Source organism: Adiantum capillus-veneris, chromosome 1, assembly GCF_014529385.1.
Source record: "Adiantum capillus-veneris isolate H3 chromosome 1, ASM1452938v2, whole genome shotgun sequence".
NCBI lineage: Eukaryota > Viridiplantae > Streptophyta > Polypodiopsida > Polypodiales > Pteridaceae > Adiantum > Adiantum capillus-veneris.
In genome coordinates, this window is record NC_140931.1 from 48,229,674 (window position 1) to 48,249,617 (window position 19,944).

The following is a 19,944-nucleotide window of genomic DNA, read 5'->3' on the forward strand; positions in this document are numbered from 1 at the left end:
AGGGGGTGAGATGATGCTCGCAGCGCCTTCCCTGAGGCTCAGACGAGCATGCTCGTGAAGCGAAAACTCCTCGGCAGCCCAGGGAAACCACTTTCGAAGCCTGTCTCGGTGAATTTCATGCTGGTCGAACCCCGGCCCTGCCACGTCATAAATAGGACTCCCACGCCACGTCAGCGATGGTGCCGTCGTTGCAGGCTGTGGGTAAGTGAGACGGGGTGAGGAAAGAGAAAAAAATATAGGGTTACAAGGGGGAAGCAAGAGAGGCATGAGGAGGATCTCGATTAGGAGAAAAAGAAACGCTCTCTCTCTCCCGCGCTCTCTCTCTCTCTCTCGTTCGTGTTGGGGACAACAGGGCAAGGAAGGCTTTTTCTCTCTTTCTCGAGTTTTCACAAGGGGGAAGCCAAGGCGAGGAGGAAGAAGGTAAGCAAGCGGAGCTTGAGAAGAGCTTCTCGAGGCAAGAAAGAAAAGCAAGGGAGGAAGCTTGTTGAGGCAAGCAAGTAGGTCGAGAAGACCTTGTTGAGGCAAGCAAGCGAAGCAAGAGAGGCATGCGGAGGATCTCGATTAGGAGAAAAAGAAACGCTCTCTCTCTCTCTCTCTCCCGCTCTCTCTCTCTCTCTCTCTCTCTCTCTCGTTCGTGTTGGGGACGACACGGCAACGAAGGATTTTTCTCTTTCTCTCTCTCGAGTTTTCACAAGGGGCAAGCCAAGGCAAGGAGGAAGAAGGCAAGCAAGCGGAGCTTGAGAAGAGCTTGTCGAGGCAAGCAAGAAAAGCAAGGGAGGAAGCTTGTCGAGGCAAGCAAGTAGTGATAGCCGTTTTTCGGCTCTTCGTAATTGTCACAGTGATTTACCTCACCCTACCAAAATCACCCAAACACTGTGGCTATCCCTACCATTTCACTGTACATAGGCGTGCGTGAGTCACGGGACTTTTCCCATATCTTCTTAAAAAACCCTCAATTAGCTAGTCATTGGGCTAGTTGAGCCAAAAAAATAAAATAAAATAAAAAATATAAGTATATTATGGCCCATGCGTATGTAAATATTTCTTTGTATATAGGGCCTAAATAAAGGATTTTTTCATAATTATTTTGGTATTTATTTAAATATTTCTACCTAGGTGTGTTATTTATGCTCTGTACATTGCCTCACCATTACCACAATTTTTCTTACCATTTTTCATATTCTTTATTCCATATAGAAATATTTTCATGTAAGCTTCTCTTATATTTGGTGTAACTCCACCCCAACAAAAATCCAAAAAAACTAGTTTTATTTATGTGTATATTTTTTCACTATTGTGATTTTTCCCTTCCTACATCTATTTTGTTTTTTTTAGAACACCAAAAATATTTATCTTTTTATGGTAGCCTCATAATGAGAGAGATTTCTTTTGACCCCTTTATATTTTTTCCACTTATATTATTTATATTTGACATGTACATATTTTTTAGACCCCTCAATATTTGATTTTCTTAGTTGTACTATTCACTTATATCATAATCTCAACAATATCTTCAATTATAGACCTACCAAATAAGGTCAAGGGTAGGTGGCATGCATACATACACTATGGAGGGCTCACTCTTGGAGGTATTCAAAAGAATCATCCAAAGAAGGACCCCACAAGGACCTTGTGCAGTGGAAAAAAACGGTCGGTTTTGCTGAATTTTTAAAGTTCACTTGCTCTCCGAATTTGAAAAGGTGATACAAACAAAAGTTGTAGCTCGTGGGCTGAACTTTTGCCTCAATTTTTTCATATTTTTTTGAGCTACGAGCTGTGAGCTATGATTTTATTAGTGGACCCCAGTTTTCCCATGCTATGCAGCCACACTCTCTCTTCCACTTTATCATTTTCCTCTTTCACACACACTTCTCCACTCATCATCCCCACCTCTCTCACCACTCCTCTCTGCACCTTACTCACCTTCTCCTCAACCTTGAAGAATAAGAGAAACCATGGTGAACTCATACCTCCCACACACAATTCCCTTCAAAAATTGACCACCTAGTCTCCTTTTTCCACCTCCAATTTACCCATATCTATAAAAAAAACCACAAAATTCAGCCTCTTCTCTTAAAAGACAGCATCATGGTGGTTGATTACTCAGCTTCAATTACCTTGTCTCTCAAGGAAGGTCAAGAGTGGAGAAAAAATGTACCGTCAAAGCTAGTGGACCGTCAACAAGCGTCAAAATTGGCCCTACTCAAGACACTTGGAGCATCAACCTTGTAAGAAATCCACTTTTTCTTACCTCTTAAGAGTTTTTATTCCTTATTTGTATCCTACATGGATACTCCCATTGTAAATATCCAATTCCATTTGTAAATTAATACTAACTCTACTAACACTAACCCACTATGAAAAGTCATATCACCTCCATTTCTCTCCTCTCTCTTTCCCCACCAACTTCTTGATAATTCCAAGCAAAAGAAATTAGATAAATTGCTGAAAATCTAACCCAACCATGGTTAGAGGAGTAACCCTAGCCTTCAAAATTGCTATAAAAGGAGGGTGTAGCTAGCACAAAAGGGAGAGCCATAAGCAAGAGCACTATGCTATAGCTTGAGAAGCCAAGCTCAACCTCTCTAGAAGGAGCTCTTGAGTGGAAGCTCATTGTCTTATGCATGTGCATGTGTTGTAATAGGGGATTAGCAAGGGAACTCTATGCCATTGTAAGAGAGAGAGTGATCATTCAATTGAGAGTAGGAAATCTATCATTTCTCCTACTAGTGTAAGCCCAACATTTGCTGAATCAAGGAGGGTGGATTTGGACTAAGCTTGGATACTTTGTCTCCCTTCCAACGTGAAGTAATGGACAACAATGATGCGTAAGTGTCTTGGTGTTTTTTGTTAAGTTCTTGATAGCTTTGTCTCTGGTGTTGTCATCAATCTAGCCATAAATCCCACATACTGTAAGAGGGCGACAGGGTGGAGAGGACTCCCCTGGCTTTAAGACAGTGATTGGGGTGGCTTTTCTTGTGATGTGTTGTGGTGAAATTTACGCAAGCTATGTTGAACAAATACTAATCTCACTTTGATTTGTCATGACAGATTTGTAAGAAGGTATTAATGCAACAAGCACCCCCTCCCCCTTTCTCTCTCTTTCTTACATATATATATTTATGTTTGCTTGATCATTAACGATACACTCCAAAGCAGCCCGAGCACCATCTCTCTCTCTCTCTCTCTCTCTCTCTCTCTCTCTCTCTCTCTCTCTCTCTCTCTCTCTCTCGTGTTTTAGTGTGTGAGAGTATTCCATTGGTGTTAGGGTTAGTGTAAATTCCTTGCTTGTTTGTGGGTTGCTCTAACGATTCTCCTCTTTTGCGTCCTAGTTCGCTCTTAAACTAGGTGGTGCCCCTTGTGTAGTTGGGATTTGGCTGGGGGTTTGTTGTTTTGGTTTGTGTTGTGTTGTGCCCCAGCCCCATTGAGCATCACGGGAGCCTTGAAGGGTGTCTAGAGGTTGCTCTTCTTGTTGCCCGCCCCGGACCGCCTCAAATTGGTGCCCCCACTGAGGACAGGCTTGTGTATGTTTTGTGAAGGCTCAACCTTTAGCATAATCAAGTAGCTAGCATGAATCACGAGAATTTGTATGATCCCTTCATTCCCATTGCAAGGCAAAAGGTACACATAATTGTTAGTACTAAGTTGCAATTTCAGCGAGTAATTCGTAGAATTTTAGGTCCTCTTAGGTTAGCCGAGATAAACACTTCGGTAAATCCTTTTATTTTGCCTCTCATTAGGTACGATATTAGCTTGGACGTCTATATTTTTGTGTTATTTTAAGCATTAGGACATGCATAGGCCATGGATAATGGCCCAAGAATAGAGGGTTTTCCCTTTCATTTTACTCCACACATTAGAATAAACGTTGCAATTAGTAGAAAGATCCATTTTCAACAACGAATGGTATTCATGTTTGGTGCCCAAAGAGTAGGAGAAATTCTTGCATCACCAAACCCTGTTATTCTACCTCTCATCAACTACCACACTTCTTTTGATGTACATGTGTTCATTTTATTTTAAAATGAAGTGCAGCCCGGCAAAATAGTGTGTATGTTTGTTTTTTCTTTGTCCAAGTTGTTACAAGAAACAAAAAAACGATCATTTGTTCTAACTGGGAATGTGTGTGCAGTGAAAGTTCAATCCTTAGAGATCTAGCTCTATTACCAATTGAGTTGCAGGAGCAAGTAGTAAGGCGTCTCCCTCATAACAAGAGGGTGGTGAAGTTAAGACGGAAGGTCGTACGCGTGGATTCCATTTTCCTCTTGTTGTTGGGCACTAAGGAAGACCGTGCATTCATCCAACTAGTGTGTGCCCTAAGATTGGTAAATAGAGTGAAATTTGGCGTTTGGCGAGTGCATTTCACCATTGAGGAAGACTCTTCAGGAAACTTGCAGCCAGAGTTCATGCTTCATAGACTCACATTTGGTGAATTTTTCCCTCATTTGCGTCTTATTAATAGTCTTCCTTTCGCTTTCAACAAAGGAGATAGGGAGCTATTCAGAGCTTGTCTTAATAAAGAGAGCATAGAGAAGATTGCAAATTTGTATAAATTCTCATCCTTCTCTACTTTCTATGACACTTTGTTCATAGAGACATTGTAAATCTCTTTATGCTTTTGAATGATTTAACCATAATCCTAAGGAGTTTTTGTCCAGGAATTTTGTAGCACAAGTGGAGTCTTTAAATCTTGCAAACTTGATTGGACTTGATGAGGATGTTCTTTATGAAATTGTGAGAAGGTTGCCTCACTCCGAGTGTGTGGAACTCGAAGGAAAGGAGCTCCTAGTCAATTGCTACTTTCTCACGGCCTTCGACGAGCATGAAGATCTAGTTTTTATACAAACCGCTTGTGCGTTGGGAATTGTAGAGCAAGTGCAATTTATCACTTGGGACGTGGTTGCTCTTTTGGATCCAGAAAATGAAGTTCTAGAGATTTCTGTTTATCGCCTTAGCTTTGAAGAATTTCAACCCTTCTTAGAGCTCATCAATAGTCTACCTTTTTGTTTTGATCAAACAAATCGAGACCTTATTGAAGCTTGGATAGTTGAAGAAGAAAACCTAGAGTGGTATTTTCTTACTTCTTCATTTGCAGGCGAGTGGTTCTAAATCTCTATTGTATCCCTTATTGTAACTCGTGTTGTAATCTTTCATAATAATGGAGAGCCAACGCCAAATGTCTGGATATCCTCTTTTCTTTGGAGAGCCTGGAGAGGATGCAGAATTATTTTTAGCAAATTTCAAGATGTCTTGCCGTATCAAGAGGATAGTAACCGATCACTAACGTGTAGAAATGTTTGAGGTGGTCCTTAGGAAAGATGCTAGTACTTGGTTTGACTCTTTGCCTGAGGAAGTTAAGGGGAATTACACAGAAGTTTTGAATCGTTTTAAGAGATACTTCTTTGATCCCCAAAACACTCAAAAACTATGGCAAGACATTGTTTCTCATAAGCAAAAAGACTTAGATGACTACTACTTGTACAAGCAAGAGTTTCTACGTCTTTGGGCTCTATGGATACGAAATGTTGCTAACCCTGGTGATGGTGCAGAATTTTTAAAGAAGGAGAGGTTCATAGCCAGACTCTTTCCTGACCTTAAGGTAAAAGTTGAGGTGGCTGCACCTGCTACCTTTGATGCAGCTGAAACTAGGGCTGCTGAGAAATAGAGGAAACTCAAGTGCTTAAGGGGAGAGGTTCCAATAGAAGGTCTTAGACCCAAAGGTAAGTCACAAGCATCAACATCGAGGGAGCTTCCTAAGGTAACGGCGGAAGTAATTGAGAAGTTAAACGAATCTTTAAGCAGCCTGTCAATTCACCTTGCACAAGCTATAGGTCCAAAGGGACAAGCAAAGAAGTCTGAAGAGCGAGATCCACGACCTAGGAGAGTCTTGCAATGTTGGAATTGTGGAGAGTCTGGACATGGGATGTATAATTGTCCTTGGCCTCGTGGAGAGCCAGGGAGACCTAACTTGAATTACCCAGTGATGAATGCAGGAGAAGGAGCTGGTCAACAACCAAGGCTTCTACAAAGGCCAAATGGACCAAGACCACCTCCACAAGGGGTAGAAGGAGTTCCACCTTTGACAGATCCAAATGTGCATGTGGTAGAGGTGACAAATTCAAATGAGGTTGACATGGAAGCCAATGGCATTAAGCGTGGCCGAGGAAAAGGTAAAGAGAAAGAAGGAGTCACATCATAAAGTGACCATGGACAAGGCAAGAAGGCAAAGGAGACCAAGGAAGCTAAGAGGACTCGACGTTGTATCAATCTCCAAGACTTCCCTCTTGGACATGGTATGGCTCCATACAACCTGTTGGAAGACATGCGAGGTAAGGGTCCTGATATCTCATGGCCTCAGTTTCTTGCATTATGCCCACAAGTTAGGAGGGATTTAACAAAGGCAGTTAGCACTAGGAGAAAGGTAAAAGAGAGTTTTCCTGTTGTAAAAATTGCACAAGCTGAAATGAATGAGGACATTACACCGGTGCTAGACTGTTACATCAAAGGAAGATTGGTTAGGAAAGGTCTAGTGGATGGGGGTGCACAAATTTTCATCATGACAGAGGGACTCATGCAAAGACTAGGCATGCACATCCAGGAGACACCTGAAATCAAAGTCAAGATGGCAAACAATAGCAAGGCTAGGTGTGTAGGCATTTGTAAAAATGTCTTTGTAGAGGCCTTTGGCATTAAGAAAGCGGTGGATTTTTATGTTATGTCGACCAAGGGAAGTGGTTATCCATTTATCCTAGGAAGACCATGGCTAATGAAAATGCAAGCTTTGCAGGATTGGGAGAGTGGAAAGCTAATTTGCAGGAATGACAATCACAAGAAGGTTGTCTTTGACATGAAGGAGCAATGCCAAGAGGAGCTCCATGAAGAATCATCTCAAAGTGAGATGGAAGAAGGTTGGACCGATAGCACTTCAGAAGAAGAAAGTAGCGGCAGCATTACTGAAGAGGAGTCTTCCATCGAAGTCATGGGGGTAAGGTTTAAGCCAAGCAACCAAGAGACCTCTTGTCAAGGCTTGGAGGAGGTAGGTCCTCAAGAGAACGAAGGTGTTCAAGATGAAGGGATGCTGGAAGGTATGCTATCAACAACACTTACAAAGGATGAAAGAGAGGAGTTCAAATGTGTGCTAAGGAAGTTTCCTAGGCTTTTCGCTAAAGACGACACCGACGTGCGTGGGGTAGATGTTGTTCAACACAAGATTGAGTTAAAGCCTGAGGCCACACCTAAAGCTCAGAAGCTACGAAGGCTAGGAGTTATAAAGGAGCAGGCTCTACTCAAGGAGGTAAGAAAGCTTCTAGAAACAGGTTTCATTTATCCAGTGGAGAATTCAGAGTGGGTCTCTCCTGTTGTTGTCACTCCTAAGAAAAACAGAAAGTGGAGGGTGTGTGTGGATTACCGTCCACTCAATGAGGCAACAAAAAGAGATCACTTTCCCCTCCCATTTCAGGATGAGATACTAAATGAGGTAGCTGGTCATGAGAAGTACACTTTGTGTGATGGCTACTCAGGCTACTTTCAAATAGGTATCGCATTGGAAGATCAATTGAAAACAACCTTTATCACTCCTTGGGGTTGTTATGCTTTTAGAGTCATGCCATTTGGCCTGACAAATGCTCCTGCAACATTCCAACGCTTCATGAACATGGTGTTTCAAGCATTCTTTGGAAAGTCAATTAGGGTGTTCATTGATGATTTCTGCATTTATAGCTCAAAATCATTGCATCTACAAAGGGTAGAAGAAGGTTTAAAGAAGCTCTACGACATGGGAGGTCAACTCAACCCCGACAAGTGCCACATAGGTGAGGATGAAGTGATCTTGCTCGGTCACAAGGTTTCCTATAAAGGCATTGAGGTGGATCCTTCAAAGGCAAAGGCTCTTATTGAGATCCCATCACCGAAGAGTCTTAAGGAGGTCATCTCTTTCATTCAGAAGGTGAAGTATATGTCACGCTTCATTCACTTAGCTTCGGAGTTGCTTCATCCTTTGCAAAAGTTGACACAACAAGTAGAATTTGCATGGTTTGATGAGCTTGAAGAGTAGTTTTGTAACATTAAAGTCATTTTGTCAGAGCTACCAACACTCATGCCTCCTTGTTGGGAGTACACATTCTTTGTTAGCTCTAGTGTTGGAAGGGAAACAATTGGTGCTGTGTTGCTACAACAAGATCCCCACAGTACAAGGATGCGACCCATCTACTTTGCTAGTAGGGTCATGAATGCTTTGGAGAGAGACTACACAGAAGCAGAACTCATGATGCTTTCTCTCATGTTTGCGGTGAGAAAGTTTAGATCCTACCTGCTACCAAAACCTTTTGTAATTCTCACTGCAGAGAATTTGTTCCCTTGGGTGTCATCTCAAATGAATCTTAGTACTAGGATCTCAAAGTGGATTATGGAGTTGCAAGATTTTCAATACTCTTTCAAGGTAGAAGATAGTGTGCGTGCACAATTGGCAGGGATTCTCACTTATAGGGTGCATGAAAAGGAGATTAAGGTGCCTGAAGTAAAGACCATTCCATTACCACCACCAAAAAGTATTCCTAATGCTTTTACCTTGTTCTTTGATGGAGCTTTTCGTCGAGCCACAGGAAAAGCAGGGGGAGGGCTAGTGTTGCTCAACCCAAGTGGAGAGGTGGTCATGAAAGAGAAGGTCAATCTACCAGGTTCAACTAGCAACAATGAAGCAGAATACGACACACTACTTCATGGTTTGAAGATGTGCATTGGACAAGGGATAAAACGTCTCATGGTAAAGGGAGATGCACTTCTCATTGTTAAACAGATTTTAGGCATTTGGGCATGCAAGAATGAAAGCTTAAGGACAAAAGTTCATGCCATTCGTAAGATGTTTAATCAGTTTGAAGAAGTGCAACTATATCATATTCCGAGGAAACAAAATGAAGATGCCGATTTACTTGCACAACAAGCAGTTACATGTGTTGAGAGAGAAGTGCAGGTCATCATGGTGGCAGCAGCTGTCAAGCAACCGAGTGTGCGCTCCTTGCCGCACTGTCGAAGCAAGGGACTTGCCGATACACCGTATGCGAGCCACAAATGGCTCCAAGCACACAACAATCCTAAACTAGCAAGCTCAAGAAAACAAAGGGTGTGTCACTCACCGCTCTACGCTCGCCTTCGTGGTGGATTCCTCGCCGCGATGAAGAAGAAGCCGCAATCGTGCCGCGCTCAACCGCTTCACCGCCGTCGTGCCTTCGTAATGCTCGATCGCACACACACTCTCCCTCTCTCTCTCTCTCACACACACACACACAAGGAGGTGAAGAAGAAGAAGATGGAGATGGAGCAAGAGCACTCTTCAATTGCACAAATGAGAGAATGAGTAAAAATTAGGTTTAGTTGGCTTTTATAGGAGCTCACCCCATTCACACTTGGGCGCCCATGCTTAGCCAACTAATCCCTTGAATGTCCAAGTTAAAGTGCGCCTCTCATCGACGATCACTCTACCTTTCCCTATTGGTCCGATAAGCCCGGTATCTGACTCTAAATAATACAACGTTTATAGATCATAGGGTGTCCGTGTGCCGTGAGGGTTAACATGCCCCCCTTCCTGATGTAGATTCCGTCCTCGGAAGCTATTGAGTTGAAGCTGGTTCGTCGAGGTGGAAGAGCATTTGAGATGAATGTCCTTAGCCTTCTTCAGTCACTGCAAAATCAAACAACATTGGCACAGTAATTGCATTCTCTTAAAAAGCATATGCAGTTTTAGGTAGACATTTGATTGGTCAAAGAATTTCAAACAATTTGTAGCAATGAACATTAAATTGCAATGTAATCAAATGCATAAACAGATGTAAAGGCAAAAAATTAAACAAGTCTGGGGTCACTAATTTGACGGTCGAAAGGCACTAGAGATCGAATATTAATACCATGGGTAAGCTTCTTAATTTTCTGTGGTCAATTAAGTTGTTTAATCGCGAGAGCCAAGTATTCATGTTCAAGGGCTGACTAGAGGCTATACCTAGAAAACTTTGTAGTTAAGCTACCATAAAAGGAATTTCTCATGAAATCATCGCCTGTCTGATTACTTTTTCTTTGACCCCCCAAGGTCTTTTCACATTGATTCAATTATGATGTGTGTGCTTATTTTGTATGCCTTGGGTTTTTTGCGTTTCAAGGAAAAGCGCCCACACTGGGAACCTCTAGGGCTCTAGTACCATAGGCGATACATGTGAGTGAAGTACCAAATCAAGCTGAGATTTCTCTTCCAGCTTAAAATTTTACATTGTGGCACTTTGATTTTTTGTTTGTTCATTTTCAGCATTTTAATTTTGTAACTTTGGGGGGTCATATAACATTGTTACACTCCCCATGCTCATCACATTAGTAAACTCCCTTTATAATACTTAAGCTAAAGGTCAATAGGGTTAAGCCCACTAGAAAGCCCTAGTACATTTCATACAATGCTGCCTAAATCGGATTAAGAACCTAAGTAACCATTGCTTATTAGGAAGGCATTCCCCATGGTATTAAGAGAAGATCTCTAACACCTAGCTTGGTCAAACTAGCTTAGTCGGACTGCTTGATTTTTAAACCTAGACAAGTGATTATGACAAAACATTACATTGAATTAAATGTTTGATACTAAGCCAATGCACTGAATATTATGCTACCAATCACAATCAAAGCAGACAAACATGGATGAAAAAAGATAAGGGCAATGCTAATGGATAAGAAACACCTGTTTGTGTTGATGGTCGCGCTTGATTTGAAGGTTCCATGAAGGTCCAAATCCTATCAATAGCAACCCGCTCCTGTACACACTAGGAAACAAAAGGAATACCTCCAGGAGGCACATCAGTGGGAAAAGAGAACTTCGCTAATCACTCAACTCTAAAACAGAAACACTCCTATCGTACTAATCTTACCTACCCTCCATCACTCAAGTGATGAGGATCAAAGGTGTTTCATGGCATAGGTTTCTGTTTCACTGTACCAAATGTGACATGTGTAGGTCTGAGTCAATGTTTTGACTTTTAATGTGCATACTCGTTTGCTAATTGCTCTTGCTCTTTTTTTTTTTTTTTTGTGAGTATAAAGCTTTATATGTACATTCCCTAAGATCGGAGATTGAGAGGTCAGGGAAAAAGGTTGAGAGGGAAACAAATGAATGATGACTGTCAGCAAACACTCCCCCCTTCCTTGGGTAGATCATACCGTTTGAAATGAGCTTGTCACCCTTTGAAACCAATTGTTCCAGTTGGTAATAGGTGAGGATTTTTGCCAGTAGTTTTCTATTACCCTAGGTGCCTTGTCAAGCTGCAACGGTGGTAAGGTACTCTCCCAGGATTGAACTTGAAGTGGTTCATCAGGTGATTCTTGAACACTGGGAGGTGTGGATTCTTTTGTAGCTTCATGGAGGTCCACTACTATAGATGGAGGCGGTGTAGAAGCTTTTACCTCTATGGATGTATTACATGATGAGCTAGAATCTTCATGGGACTCCCCCCTTCCTGAGCTAGGTGGAACAAATCGTTCTTTCTTTGGTACCCAAACTAGCTCTGGACTAAGTGTGTAGCATTCTGTGATTTTTTTCTTTCCACGATCATTGATTCGTTTTGGAACTACGGGATTGGGCTCACTTGGGTCAGGTGATAGGTAAGAGCACAATCTACGTTTTGGCACCCAGATTTGATCATTTCCTTGATAGTAGCCTTGGGCTTCCAATAGTCGTTTAGGAATCCAACGCAGCGTTTCTTTACATTTCTTGGAGTGAGTGGTACGGTTCTTACTAGGTTTCCGTTTTTTTGCATCAACCATGCTCACTACAGAGGTTTTAGGGACCCACTTGTATATTTTCTCTGTTATATTAGGATGGTTCTTGTGTGTCTCAAGCTTTCTTTCAACTACATTAGTTGAAGCTCTAGAGAGTTGGGCTATGGGGACGTATGGTTCAACCTCCTGGACATGCAATGTCTTGGGTTTTATTTCCTTGGGCAATATCTCAGGGACTATGGCTTGAGTGGTAGGGCTAAGAGTTGGTTTTTGCATTGTAACACCCCCAGTCCCCCAATCAATAGTGCATTTGGTGGCTATCATCCACGTGCGGCCTAGGTTTATATTACCCTCCATAGTTCCAGTAGGCATGACCAAAAAGTCTTGAGCTACCACCCCATTGTCATAACTGACAGAAGTGTGCCAGATTCCAAAAACCGCAGTTTTTTTCTTGTTGACACCCTTGACTTGGATAATACTCTCAGATAGAGGTGGCTTCCCTAACTGACACCACACCCCATAGGATAGCAGATTGTATTTAGCACCCGTGTCCAATAAGGCGTTATATAGCACTTTTCCATAGGCACTATTTAACTCAATGGGGTATCGTAGAGGTGTGTCAGAGTCCAACCCATCCTCTTCGTGTGCTTCATTTGCATCAGGTTCCGAGCGAGTAGCTCTACCTAATGTTTCCATGAAACGGCTAAACATACTAGTACTAGGCTGTGGAGCTTCGGGAGGTGCATGGCCTTCTCTCTCAGTGTTTTGGGTAGGGTATGCTTCCATGATTTCTGAGTCGGAGGAGGAATCACTAGCGGCCATTTTAGGGTCTTGGGTGGTGCTACCTTGTGTCCCCGCTGAGGGTCTAGAGCTTATCGTGGATGGGTAATGGGTGTCCGTATGAACAGAGGCACTCTCAATATGATCGTGCTCTAACATTCGTCCAGAGCGTAAGTGCATGTGCTTTTGATACCCTAAGGTGTCAAAAAGCTGCTCTAGGAGGCCTTGTGACTAGTTTTTAGCGTGTTTTTTGTTTGCTTTTTTGCTATATTTTTTAGAGCGTGTCGTGGAATGGGCCGTGTGATAGCTCGAAACGAGCGTATCGGTCAGAGGGTCGTGCCGTGCTTTACAGCCCTCCGTTTGGTCACTCTATGCTCTCGGAATCCCTAAAACTGTCAATTTCCAGTAGGGAACTAGGCCCAAACTAGAAAGTCTAAGGGTGCAAGTGGGAAGAGAAAGGAGGAGAGTGGAGGACTTGTCCCACATGCTCTCATTCTCTCTTGAGGGAGTAGGGTATATATATAAGAGTGAGTCTAGTATATGTCATAAGACTGAGGACTGAGGCCTGGGCCTGGGCTTGGGCTTGGGAAGATGATCCCGATCCCGATCTATCTTTTATACAAACCAACCCGTCCGTTTTAAGAGTCACGTTTTTTATTTTCGAAAAATATCGCCGCCCACTCGCTCGCGTTTTTAATTTCTGAAATTTTTTTCCTTTATTTATTTATTTATTTATTTATTTACTTTTTTTTCCAAAATATATATATATATATTTTTTTGTTGATGCAGAAAATACAGAAATTGAAAAAAACGCAGAAATTGCAGAAAATGCAGATAAACGCAGAAATTACAGAAAATGCAGAAAAAACGCAGAAATTGCAGAAAATACAGAAAAAAACGCAGAAATTACAGAAAATGCAGAAAAAACGCAGAAATTACAGAAAATTGACAGAAATGCGGAAAATTGCAGAAATTGAAAACGCCGAACTTGAAAATGCAGAAATTGCAGAAATTGAAAAAACGCAGACAACAGCAGAAATTGAAACTTGACAGCAATTGCAGAAAACGCAAAAAACAGAAACCTTCCACACACTCCTTCCCTGCCTTTCCTATGATAGAAATTGCACCACAAGGAAGCGTAAAGTGCTAACCGAGCTTAGTGTAGGGCATATCCCCGGCAACGGCGCCAAAAATGTGCGCTCCTTGCCGCACTGTCAAAGCAAGGGACTTGCCGATACACCGTATGCGAGCCACAAATGGCTCCAAGCACACAACAAGCCTAAACTAGCAAGCTCAAGAAAACAAAGGGTGTGTCACTCACCGCTCTACGCTCGCCTTCGTGGTGGATTCCTCGCCGCGATGAAGAAGAAGCTGCAGTCGTGCCGCGCTCAACCGCTTCGACGCCGTCGTGCCTTCGTAATGCTCGATCGCACACACACTCTCCCTCTCTCTCTCTCACACACACACACACACAAGGAGGTGAAGAAGAAGAAGATGGAGATGGAGCAAGAGCACTCTTCAATTGCACAAATGAGAGAATGAGTAAAAATTAGGTTTAGTTGGCTTTTATAGGAGCTCACCCCATTCACACTTGGGCGCCCATGCTTAGCCAACTAATCCCTTGAATGTCCAAGTTAAAGTGCGCCTCTCATCGACGATCACTCTACCTTTCCCTATTGGTCCGATAAGCCCGGTATCTGACTCTAAATAATACAACGTTTATAGATCATAGGGTGTCCGTGTGCCGTGAGGGTTAACACCGAGATACCAGGGATTGGAGTCATTGGCTCCCATTATCGGCTACATTTTGGAGGGTGAGTTTCCACAAGACTTCACGAAGGCTCAGAAGAGGAGACTCATGAAGAAGTCAAGTTTCTATCTCTTCCTAGAAGGCTCCCTCTATCAAAGAGGGAAGGATCAAGTGTGCAGAAGAGTACCAACTATCGAGGAAATTCCAACCATTCTAAAAGGTTTGCATGAAGAGGCATGTGGTGGTCATTTTGCCCAAGAATCAACTGTGAAGAAGATTTTGCTTGCGGGGTATGTTTGGCCAAGCTTGCATGTGGATGTTCAGCATTGGTGTAAAAGCTGTCACAATTGTCAGATAAATGGAAATAGAAGGTTGGTGCATGGCCCGAGGCAAATAGTGCTTGCAAATGGACCCTTTGAAAAGTGGGGCATTGATGCTATGGGTCCTCTGTCTAGGACAAAAAATGGTAAACTCTACATTCTAGTGGCTGTAGACTATATGACTAGGTGGGTGGAAGCACAAAGTGTAGCAAAGGTAAATGAGAGGACAGTGAGCAAATTCGTCTACACTCACATTTGTTGTAGATTTGGCACACCTTTGGAGATTGTTTCTGATAATGGTCCAGGGTTTAGAAAGGGATTGCTCACAGAAGTCTGTGAAGAACTTCGCATTCTACATCGTCACAGTACACCCTACTATCCCCAATCAAATGGTTTGGTGGAGAAGGCTAATGGTGTCATTGCAGGAATCATTAGAAAGATGGTGCAAAACAAGACAAAATTATGGGATGACTTCTTGGATGGTGCCTTGTGGGCATATCGAACCACATATAGGGAAGCCACGGAGTTCACACCATTTCACTTGGTCTATGGTCAAGAGGCTTTGCAGCCTATCGAGCTCAACATTCCAACAATGCGACTTCATGGCAAAGGAGCACAAGATGATCAAGAAGCATGGATGGATCGACTTCTTACCTTAGCTGAGCTTGAGTGGAAAAGAGAAGCAGCATACGAATGCTATAAGAGAAAAGCCACACAGACAAAGGAGAAGCTTGACAAGAAACTGAAGGACAAAGGCATCAATGAAGGAGATCTTGTGCTAAGGTATGACAATCGACTCGATAATCGTTTTGATGCCAAATTTGAAACAAGATGTCAGGGGCCATACATAGTCAAGAAGGCTTTCAATTCAAGTTACTATCAACTTATGGACTTGAATGGGAAAGAGCACTCCAGGAAGGTAAACGGCTATCGCTTGAAGCCTTACTTGAGTCGCCTTCTACCAAAGGATCTACCAAAGATCTGTCAAAAGGCCACTGTCTCATGTAAGTATTGTTACATGAAGCATGAGTGTAACTCTAGCCAAAATTCTGAGGGGCCAAACAATAAAGATCTCGTCAAGGACTCTGAAGTGCTCTCTTTGGAAAAGATGCTCTATGATGGTACATGAATATACCATCATCCAGGGGGAGGGCTAATGATAGCCGTTTTTCAGCTCTTCGTAATTGTCACAGTGATTTACCTCACCCTACCAAAATCACCCAAACACTGTGGCTATCCCTACCATTTCACTGTACATAGGCGTGCGTGAGTCACGGAACTTTTCCCATATCTTCTTAAAAAACCCTCAATTAGCTAGTCATTGGGCTAGTTGAGCCAAAAAAATAAAAAAAATAAAAAAAATAAGTATATTATGGCCCATGCGTATGTAAATATTTCTTTGTATATAGGGCCTAAATAAAGGATTTTTTCATAATTATTTTGGTATTTATTTAAATATTTCTACCTAGGTGTGTTATTTATGCTCTGTACATTGTCTCACCATTACCACAATTTTTCTTACCATTTTTCATATTATTTATTCCATATAGAAATATTTTCATGTAAGCTTCTCTTATATTTGGTGTAACTCCACCCCAACAAAAATCCAAAAAAACTAGTTTTATTTATGTGTATATTTTTTCACTATTGTGATGTTTCCCTTCCTACATCTATTTTGTTTTTTTTAGAACACCAAAAATATTTATCTTTTTATGGTAGCCTCATAATGAGAGAGATTTCTTTTGACCCCTTTATATTTTTTCCACTTATATTATTTATATTTGACATGTACATATTTTTTAGACCCCTCAATATTTGATTTTCTTAGTTGTACTATTCACTTATATCATAATCTCAACAATATCTTCAATTATAGACCTACCAAATAAGGTCAAGGGTAGGTGGCATGCATACATACACTATGGAGGGCTCACTCTTGGAGGTATTCAAAAGAATCATCCAAAGAAGGACCCCACAAGGACCTTGTGCAGTGGAAAAAAACGGTCGGTTTTGCTGAATTTTTAAAGTTCACTTGCTCTCCGAATTTGAAAAGGTGATACAAACAAAAGTTGTAGCTCGTGGGCTGAACTTTTGCCTCAATTTTTTCATATTTTTTTGAGCTACGAGCTGTGAGCTATGATTTTATTAGTGGACCCCAGTTTTCCCATGCTATGCAGCCACACTCTCTCTTCCACTTTATCATTTTCCTCTTTCACACACACTTCTCCACTCATCATCCCCACCTCTCTCACCACTCCTCTCTGCACCTTACTCACCTTCTCCTCAACCTTGAAGAATAAGAGAAACCATGGTGAACTCATACCTCCCACACACAATTCCCTTCAAAAATTGACCACCTAGTCTCCTTTTTCCGCCTCCAATTTACCCATATCTATTAAAAAAACCACAAAATTCAGCCTCTTCTCTTAAAAGACAGCATCATGGTGGTTGATTACTCAGCTTCAATTACCTTGTCTCTCAAGGAAGGTCAAGAGTGGAGAAAAAATGTACCGTCAAAGCTAGTGGACCGTCAACAAGCGTCAAAATTGGCCCTACTCAAGACACTTGGAGCATCAACCTTGTAAGAAATCCACTTTTTCTTACCTCTTAAGAGTTTTTATTCCTTATTTGTATCCTACATGGATACTCCCATTGTAAATATCCAATTCCATTTGTAAATTAATACTAACTCTACTAACACTAACCCACTATGAAAAGTCATATCACCTCCATTTCTCTCCTCTCTCTTTCCCCACCAACTTCTTGATAATTCCAAGCAAAAGAAATTAGATAAATTGCTGAAAATCTAACCCAACCATGGTTAGAGGAGTAACCCTAGCCTTCAAAATTGCTATAAAAGGAGGGTGTAGCTAGCACAAAAGGGAGAGCCATAAGCAAGAGCACTATGCTATAGCTTGAGAAGCCAAGCTCAACCTCTCTAGAAGGAGCTCTTGAGTGGAAGCTCATTGTCTTATGCATGTGCATGTGTTGTAATAGGGGATTAGCAAGGGAACTCTATGCCATTGTAAGAGAGAGAGTGATCATTCAATTGAGAGTAGGAAATCTATCATTTCTCCTACTAGTGTAAGCCCAACATTTGCTGAATCAAGGAGGGTGGATTTGGACTAAGCTTGGATACTTTGTCTCCCTTCCAACGTGAAGTAATGGACAACAATGATGCGTAAGTGTCTTGGTGTTTTTTGTTAAGTTCTTGATAGCTTTGTCTCTGGTGTTGTCATCAATCTAGCCATAAATCCCACATACTGTAAGAGGGCGACAGGGTGGAGAGGACTCCCCTGGCTTTAAGACAGTGATTGGGGTGGCTTTTCTTGTGATGTGTTGTGGTGAAATTTACGCAAGCTATGTTGAACAAATACTAATCTCACTTTGATTTGTCATGACAGATTTGTAAGAAGGTATTAATGCAACAAGCACCCCCTCCCCCTTTCTCTCTCTTTCTTACATATATATATTTATGTTTGCTTGATCATTAACGATACACTTCAAAGCAGCCCGAGCACCATCTCTCTCTCTCTCTCTCTCTCTCTCTCTCTCTCTCTCTCGCTCTCGTGTTTTAGTGTGTGAGAGTATTCCATTGGTGTTAGGGTTAGTGTAAATTCCTTGCTTGTTTGTGGGTTGCTCTAACGATTCTCCTCTTTTGCGTCCTAGTTCGCTCTTAAACTAGGTGGTGCCCCTTGTGTAGTTGGGATTTGGCTGGGGGTTTGTTGTTTTGGTTTGTGTTGTGTTGTGCCCCAGCCCCATTGAGCATCACGGGAGCCTTGAAGGGTGTCTAGAGGTTGCTCTTCTTGTTGCCCGCCCCGGACCGCCTCAGTAGGTCGAGAAGAGCTTGTCGAGGCAAGCAAGCAAAGCAAGGGAGGAAGCTTGTCAAGGCAAGCAAGTAGGTTGAGAAGAAGCTTGTCAAAGCAAGCAAGCTTGACCAAGGCAAAGCTCTCTCAAACTCTCTTTCGATCTTGTTCTTGAAGCTAAGCAAGGAAGAGCTTGGACGACTACAAACCCCTAAGCTATCGGGGCGAGTTTGGCAGATCTCTTAAGGGAAGTGAAGGAGTAAAACTGAGGAATCTGTGAAGGGGGTGAAGACCGAGAAAGACGGGGGGGATCTTGAAAGATCTCTCTCAATCTTTCTCTCAATTAAGCATAAAAAGGACGACAGAGGCGATCAAAGGATGCTACATAGAGATAGCTTGCAGAGAATTTGGCAATAATTGAAGCATAAAGATTGAGGCAATGAGCAGAATTAGGTAAATGAGACAGCTAAAGCAAAAAAGGGAATCTCATCACCGACAACAGTCTGAAGGTTGATTAAGAATTTTGTTAAGTCCGGTGTCGTTAACGGCCCGGTTAATCCTGTAACGGGAGCTTAAACTCCTAGTTAGCAGATTATCCAAGTGACGGTGCTGTTAACAACCCGCCTTGGCTAAGAATTCAGTTGTACTCAAAGATTTAATTAATTAATTGAAGGGTACAGTGATTTCCAAATTCAGTTGCATCTCTTTCTCTCATTCCCTCTCTTTCACACCTCTCACAGCCAGAGGCCCGGCGCCGCCCGACTCACGTAGCGAACACATATCCCTAGACAACGCACAAACTCCCCGACTTCAAAAGATTCAACAAACTCATTGAAAAACACTGCTGTGACAACAAAGGTGAAAATGTTCTTGGACTCTCTGTCTATTAAGTCAGCCTTCAAATGTCGCGCATAGCTAGCTTTAGGTATTTTATAAGTACCATACTTGCATAGCACTTTTCCCTCAAATGAAAAACGAAAGGTAATAGCATCAGAAAGCTCTGATATGGACAAAACCCTAAGAGAAGGCACTAATGCCAATTGCGAGCCAAAGTTGTCACTTATTGGTTCATTACTCTCCTCTGGTGTGACAAAAACGGAGCTCGAGTCACGAGGCTGTACAGAGAGGCCTGTGACATAAATATGTTATTCACAACCTTAAACAAGCTTCAAATCGTGGAAATAATAGAAATACATTACCACGTGCATAGCTTAGAGCTTTTCTTTAGGCTTTATAAGGGGATGACCTCTTGAACTTTGGAGAAAGCTTTTTCGAAAGCTTTGGGGACAAATCGGATTTGAAAGAAGGAGAGAAATGTGTTTCAGGTAACTTTAACAAACCAGAGGAAGCAGGAAGGTCTATCATAGCTTGCACACCCTCTTTACCCACATTAGAACACTCAAGGTCGTCTTCAAAATCGAAAGCAAGTTCCTCCTTATTCAAGTTAGGATTTGTAAGAATGTATTATAAGTTTCGAGCAAGAAATCAAGGCAAAACGTGTAACAATAACTCAAAACTCAATAGAGACAAGTTCAAAAGGCCC

General features: G+C 42.0%; 1 pseudogene; it reads right to left on the bottom strand.

Annotated features, from left to right (window-relative positions):
• The window catches only part of LOC147464673 (uncharacterized), a 72,509-nt pseudogene that overhangs the window by 41,162 nt on the left and 11,403 nt on the right, over positions 1-19,944 (bottom strand).